Below are 7,742 nucleotides of genomic sequence, written 5' to 3'. Positions count from 1 at the left end.
CCCGTTAATGTTCTTGTGTTTATTGTTTGCTTGTTTTAAGAAAGGGTCTTGCTAGATGATCCCCACCCTCCCTCGAGCGAGGCGGAAGTGTGGAGGACGCCCAGAGGCGTGAGAGGCGAGGTCGTGGATCGTGATGAGTGGTCTTGGGCGATTCTTCGGGAGAGAACACTGATGCTTTCTTTGTCCTTTGTGCCGGGCAAGAGGGATCAAAGATGAAAAACGACTACCAGCTTGAATCTCCTTATCTGGGACGAAGGAGAAGGAGCCAACCCCTGAAGAAGCAATACAGAAACTGAAAGAGACAGAGAAGATACTGATCAAGAAACAGGAGTTTCTGGAACAGAAGATCCATCGGGAGCTACAAACAGCCAAGAAGCATGGGACCAAGAATTAGAGAGTTTCAGCGTGAAGCCATCGAGACTGCCACTACCAATGCAGAAGTACTTCGTACCATGGAACTTGCTGCCCGAGGCATGAAGAAGGCCTACCAGGACATGGATATTGACAAAGTGGATGAACTGATGGCTGATATTACAGAACAACAGGACGTGGCCCAGCCGATCTCAGATGCCATTTCTCGGTCTGTGGGCTTTGGAGATGACGTGGATGAGGATGAACTGTTGGAGGAGCTAGAAGAGCAGGAACAGGAGGAATTGGCCCAGGAGATGTTAAATGTGGACAATAAGGAGGAAGAACCTCCAGTCAAATTGCCTAGTGTACCGTCTACTCATCTGCCTACAGGGCCAGCTCCCAAAGTGGATGAAGATGAAGAAGCACTCCAACAGTTGGCTGAGTGGGTATCCTGAGGCTTGTCTTCCTAATGCTGCCTTTGTTGGTCCCTCTTCATTAAGTGCCAAGTGTTGAGCTAAAGGAGCAACGGTTTTTTTGGGGGGAAGTCCTGCTGATGGTGGTAATGCAGCTCTGCGTAAGAAAGGTGTCTGTCCCATCCCTGGCTCACTTCTCAAAAAGGATCTTGCTATGGAAGGAGCCTCTGGGCTTCCTTCTCTCTGATAGCTGTTCCAATGTTCTTATTCCCAATAAAATTGGGTGGTTGGAACACTGTGTCTATACTGCCTTTTCTGCTCCCTGAAACTCTTCCCCTGGTCCTTGGAGCCTTGTTTCAAGCAATGAATAAAAATGAGAGTCATGCAGGGCACAGAGAAAAAAAAAAAAAAAAAAAAAAGGGTCTTGCCGTGTCTTGATCCTCCTGTCTCAGCCACCCAAGCTGCTGGGATCACACACGTGTACCACCATGCCCAGCTCCATTCTGCAAGTATCTGTGCCTACAATGTCTTGAGCATTTTCTGTACCTGAGGGGTGGATAAGGGCAAGACCAGGTGGGACCTTCAAGACCATGAAAAAGATCTTGGATTTTAGAAGTCCTCGAATAGAGGTGATACCATCTGCTTTATGTTCTTAAAAGTCATTCTGGGGCCAGCAGATGGTATGGAGGTTAAGGCAGCTGGATTCCACCTGGCCAACCATGCAGTTTGAGTCCTGGGCCCAGAGACTTGGAAAATACTCCAGGTGCGTCAATGAGTGTGCATGGCCAAAATCCCAAGGGGAGACTAAAGAAAGGATTGCAGCTTGGCTGTCTCCCCTGGAAGGAGATTTCTCACTTTCCCGCTCTCTCTGTGTCTCTCTCCAATGAGCACACATACCCTGTAGCAACCACCCTGCTGTGTAGATAACAGACTATTAAACAAGAGTGAAGCCCGTGGGTTGTCTACACAGTAGTCCATGTGAGAGGTGGTGGCGACTTGAGCTAGGTTGTGTGACAGGCGGTATTCCAAGATGGTGGCAAGATTCCTGCCCTTGGTGCATATGGCCAGCTCGCCACATCTGTGGGTTCTACATCTGTGGATTCAACCGATTGCAGATAGGAAACATTACGTCATCGCTGATGTGTGCTGCGTAGCTAGGCCTGCAATGGTTGCATCTGTGCTGAATGTGTGCAGGTTTTTCCTTGTTGTTGTTCCCTAAACAATACAGCATAACAACTATTGACATTGCACTTATGTTGAATTAGGTACGATGAGTAATCCAGAAATGATTTACAGTGAATGGAAGGATGTGCAGAGGTTATATAAGGCACCCAAGTACCCACAGACTTTGGTATCCATGGGAATCCTGACCCGATTTCCTGCCATTTCTAAGGGACGTCTGGGTACACCTCTCGACTATTTGATCAGACATTGCTCAAGGGGCTGCTTTGAATGAATTTCACAGATGTAATTAAGGCCCCCAGTCAGCTTTATGATGAGATTATCCTTGGTGGGACTGGCCTATCAGGTGTGCCCTTAAAGGGAATCAGGCTGGCAAATGAAATTAGAACTGTAGGGCTGGCAGGTGGCATAGTGGTTAAGGCGCTGGACTCCCACATGGCCAACCATGGTTTGATTCCTAGACCTGGCGGCTTGCTTTCTTACTTTCCCTCTCTCTCTCTCTGTCTTTCTCTGGTCAAACTGAATGATAATAATAATACATAACATTAAATAAATTATTCTTAAAAATAAATAAATTAGAACTATGAGAGGGATCTCATATGAAGGAGAGTCTCTGTTGCTGGTTTTAAAGATGGAAGGCCACGTGGCAAGGACCGTGAGATCTCTAGCACCTGACAGCAACCCCCTTCACTGACAGCCAGCAAGGAAATGGTGACACCAGTCCTACGACGACAGGAAACTGGATTCATATCACAACATGCCCGAGCTCGGGTTCCTCCCCTCGTCTCAGGCAGGAACACAACCCAGCTGACACCTGATTTCAGCTGTGTGAGAGCCCGAGTGGAGGACCCAGCCATGCCATGTCTGCACTTCTGACTTACAGACCTATGAAATAACCAGCAGGTATTGGTGTTTTGTTTCATTTTTTTTTCCATAGGGCATGTGCACTCACTGAAGAGAGACCGAGAAGAGAGAGAGACAATAAGAGGAAAGTGAGAAGTCACCTCCCAGGGGAATGGCCATGCCACAGTCTATTTTCCTCCATTCTCCTCCTGGGCTTTTGGGCACACGCACATGCCCAGTGTGATTTTCAAGCTGCTGGGTCCAGGACTGGCCATGTGGAAGTCCACCACCTTAACCACGACGCCACCTGCTGGCCCTATGAGGAGGTATTGCTTTAAGCAACTACATTTGTGGTCATTTGTTATGCAGCAGTAGAAAGCCAGCACAGGGGGCCAGCAGATGGTGTAGCAGTTACTTCTTTGGACTCCCACATGGCCAACCATGGTTCCAGTCCCAGACCAGTGGCTTGAAAAAGCATACCAAGTATTCTTGCATGCCCAAGATGCAGGGCAGAGAATGGAGGAGAAGGAATTGCAGTGTGGCCATCTCCCCTGGGGGGTGATTTCTCACGTTCCCTCTCATTGTCTCTCTCTCTCTTTGTGGCAAGCACACATGCCCTAAGGCAAAAATCTCTAAAAACAAAAGGAAGAAAAAACCCAGTACAGGTGGCAGTGGTGAGAGGCTGTCAAAGGCAATGTTCTGGAAGTAGAACTGCCAGGAACTTGCTAATGGGAATGAAGAAAAAAAAGAGAAGGAACTGTGGGGCAAGTGGCACCATTTGCAGACTTGGGGGACGTTGGGAGAGCTGCAGGTTGGGGTTAGAAAACAGAGATTAGTGGGCCAGGCAGTGGGGTTAGAAAATAGAGATTAGTGGGCCAGGTGGTGGTGGGTGGGAACGTGACTGTACTCTCAATGGAGAGGTCCTGAGTTTGCGTCCCAGGGCCTCCCAGAGCATGGCGCGTGTGCTCGCACCCGTGATCCAGGCTGGCAGAGAGGGGTGGACCACAGCATGGAGACCTGTCAGGTCTCCTGTGGTGCCCATCTCCCTCTTTGTTGGAAGAAAATAAATAAACTTTTTTTAAAAGAGAGAGAAAGTTTAGTTTTGAATGTGTTGTTTGAGATGCCAATTAGACATCCAAGAAGCGTCGGCCATTATGAGTCTAGAGCTCTGGGAAAAGTCGGGGCTAGAGGTAAAAAATCCAAGTTGCAAGCGTGGATGGGAACCTTAGAAGTCAAATGAGAATACAAGGTCTTGCTTGGCAGTAAAAGGGAGCCCGTGCAGCCTGGGCAATACGGACCGCAAATGCAGTGTGCTCAGTGAAAGAGGCCAGGCTCAGAGGGCGATGCGCTGCATGGTTTCATCGACAGCATTTTCTGGAAGAGGCAAAGCCATAGGGAGAGATCTGAGGTCACCAGGGGCCGGACTGGTGCAGGGGACTTGCATACAAAGGGCTACAAAGGCAGGGGGTGTGTGGGTGAGGGGAGTGCTCTGCGATGGCAATGGTGACTGTGTGACCGAACACATTTGCCAAAACTTGCAGAAGCTCACACTGAAAGGGGAGAGCTTAGTATATGGAAATTATACCTTAATACAAAAAAGTGAAAGGAGAAAACAGTCAAATTATTGCTTGAGCTCATTGCAAGAAGGAGCACACACTACGGATCAGGGCGAGGCCCACACACCAGGCCTCACCGCCTCACCACCACCAGGCCTCACCACCATGGAGAGTGGCTGGGGACAGAGCCAGCCAAGGGCAAGTACGATGGGCATGTGTGGTAAGTGAAAAGAGTTTGAGCAACATGATGCAGACCTACTAGGTGCTACATGTGTTGGCGTCCTTGCTTTACAGAGTCACCTCAGTGCAGGTGTGGGACAGGCTCAATAAACAATCACTCCACACCCAAGGGAAGTGACTTGTCGTGGCTCCACGCACAGCAGAATAGTGGCAAAGCAGGAAACTCCATGCCAGTATGCCCTGCACGCTGCTCCTTGCTTGTCGAGTGAAGGAATGAATGAATGGGAGCACCATGCTTCAAGTGCCGAGGTTTCACCAGCAGATTCAAGCTGAGGGTATGAGAACGTGGTTATTTTGAAGAAGTTGGGGCCATAAAACCTGTTCCATTTTCTGACTTACATAAGGCCCAGCCCCTCTCCCTGTGGCTCTGAGATTGCTCCCCGGCCTTGGGAAGGGCTCCCCAGGCTTATCTCACGGGGAGAGTGAAACTGTAAAAGCCTTTATGGCTTTGAGATCACGTCTGGCGGGACAGCGATTGTCGCCATAAACCGGAGCTGGCCCTGCGTGAGGGCAATGCCCTGGGCCAAGAGGAGGAGGCAGGTGAGAGTTGAGCAATGCCAAGGGAGTGGCCACTGCTGTGCCGGGCACTTTGGGGCCTGTGGTCGGGCCCGTCACAGACTCGTCTCATTTTACCTCCCATAAGCCCTGGGGGCAGCTGACCGTGCAGTGTGTGAACAATGCCACGATGTGCCAGTGTGCTCTTTCCCACACCCCCTTCTGATTAAATGTGTCCTAAATCTCTGGCGTCCCACGATCAATTTGATTGATTGATTCTACCTCACAGTTTGATTGAGTGATGACATGGCCTGGTTGGTTTTGGTCATTATTTCTAGTTGACCTGGCTGAACAACTACACCTCCTTTATTTATTTATTTATTTATTTATTTCAAATTGTATTTGCTATAGTGCAGGTGAGAGGGACTGAACTGAGACGAAAAAGAGAGAAAGTGGGAATCCCCACTCAGGGCACACGGCCACTCCAAATCCCTTCTCCTCCACTCTCCTCTCAGGATTTGGGGCAAGTGTGCATGTGCACCCAGCATGTTTTTCAAGCCAGCGGGGTCCGGGACTGAACCACACAATCGGCCATGTGGGATCCAGCCGACCTAACCTCCACGCCACCTGCTGGTCCCAATCTAACCCTCTCAAGGTTACAGGTGAGTTAGTGGCAAGACAGGGCCTAGAATCTGAGCCCCCAATCCTTTCTATTTCATCACAAACAACTTAAGGACCAGTTGAGGAAGGGACCTGAGTCCTGCTTGTACCCTGAAACCTACTGTTGACACCTTCGGAAAACAGCAAGAAGGCACCAGGGTTAAAACCTGCAGGTAGAGTACGTGGCTGGAAGAAAATCCCGGAGATGACACACATGGACGTGAAGACTGAGTGGGAAACGCCCTGGACGGGACGAACGCCAACAGGAAGAAGTTTTAGGAATTCCCTAACTCATCTCTTTCACTGATATTTTTCTTTTTATTTATGCACAAAAATAATAGATGATTTTTTTTCCTTTATGAGAGATGGAGAGAGAGCAAAAAAATAAAAAAGAAAGGGAGAGAGAGAGGCGGTTTGTTTTTTTTTACATGTATTTATTTCTTCCACGAGAGATAGAAACAGAGAGAAAGAGAAAGACAGGGAGAAAGAGTGGGATGAACACTCACACCTCAGGTAGAGCCCTGCCCCATCGCTGTTTGCCCTGTGCCCTCAGCATCCTGTTTTCTTATCTGTAAAACGGGGACACTTGACCTCCATTGTGAGAAGTACCAGCATTTTAGGTAGAAAACTTAGAAAATACATTGCAGATTATGTTTTGACATAATGCTTTCTTACCAATTAGAATCTCAATTTTTATATTTATTAAGGGGCCAGTCGGTGTGGTTGCTGATGTGGCTGAATCCCACGTGGCCGACTGTGAGTTTCAAATTTCTGACGTGGCAACTTGACTGGGACCATGGTCCCAGGTGACATACGGACTGCAACCTCATGAGAGGTCCTAAGCCAGGGTCGTTCAGCCAAGCCATTCCTGAGATCTCATCACACAAAAACTGTGAGAGGATACATTTGTGGTTTTGTTTTTGTTTTTGTTTTTAGGAGCTTTTTTGCCGAAGGGCACAGCAGAGACAGTGAGAGGGAAAGTGAGAAATCACCCTCCAGGGGAGATGGCCATACAGCAAGCTCTTCTCCCCGCTCCTCCCGGGATCTTGGGCACACATGCACATGCTCCTGGTGTGATTTTCAAGACGTGGGGTCCAAGACTCAAACCACAGTCGGCCATGTGGCGGGTCCAGCGATGTTACCGCCATGCCATCTGCCAGCCCTTCCACTTGTCTTTAATTGGAGTGGTTATGCAGCCGTAGATAATTAACACAGTTGCCTCGCACAGTGTCTGGTACATAGACATTACTTATTTAACAATTAGTAATTAATTACTAAAAAGTTAGGTGTTCAATAAATATTATAGAATGACACATTATAAAAATAAATACTTGGAAGCCATAAATATATGATTACATTTTATTAAATAAATACAAATACTATATAAAAATGTATATAAATATAAATATTACACAAGCGTAAATGAAATACTATAGAAGGGCACAATTAAGACTTTCCTAATCCACCAACAGGTACAAGAATTCTTCCAACCTTGAGATCCCAAGCTTCTGGGAATCTCCACTTCTGGGTTTCTATAATAATGCTCTCTGATCTATGATTAGCGATTCTGAGGTTTTAGGTTTCTGTTCTCCAAGTCCACGATTCTGAAAAATTGCGATTCTGAGATCCTGGCATCTTAGATTCACCTGCCAGCACCCGTCTTGGTGCAGCGATTCTTCTCCGCCAGAACCAGCGCCAGGAGCCAGGGCGTCAGCAGAGGAAAGATGGCAGGACTCCTGTGTCTGCCCGCCCGTGGCTTGGAAGCTGGTGGGGACACAGCAAGCACCTGAGCACCTGATCCACGGCGAAGTCCATCCTATGGGGCGGCCCAGGTGTGGGGCTGTTGGGGGGTGGAGGAAGGAGGCACCAACCCAAAGTCTTTGGGAGGGATGTGAGCAGAAATGTCTTCCTAGAAAAACCGGGAAGAGAGGGTAATTCAACCAGAGAAAGGATAGATTGTTCCAATTAGAGGGAATAGCAAATGCAAAGGTCCTGGGGTTGG

The 7,742-nt window shown here is 48.3% G+C and overlaps 1 pseudogene; it reads left to right on the top strand.

Annotated features, from left to right (window-relative positions):
- LOC102489605 (charged multivesicular body protein 4a-like) lies at positions 1-1,008 on the top strand (annotated as a pseudogene).
- The last annotated feature ends 6,734 nt before the right edge of the window (positions 1,009-7,742 follow it).

The sequence above is a fragment of the Tupaia chinensis genome, unplaced genomic scaffold (assembly GCF_000334495.1).
Source record: "Tupaia chinensis unplaced genomic scaffold, TupChi_1.0 Scaffold000216_1, whole genome shotgun sequence".
Taxonomy (NCBI): domain Eukaryota; kingdom Metazoa; phylum Chordata; class Mammalia; order Scandentia; family Tupaiidae; genus Tupaia; species Tupaia belangeri.
The sequence above is the reverse complement of the archived record's forward strand: the minus strand, read 5'-3'. Positions and strand labels throughout refer to the sequence as shown.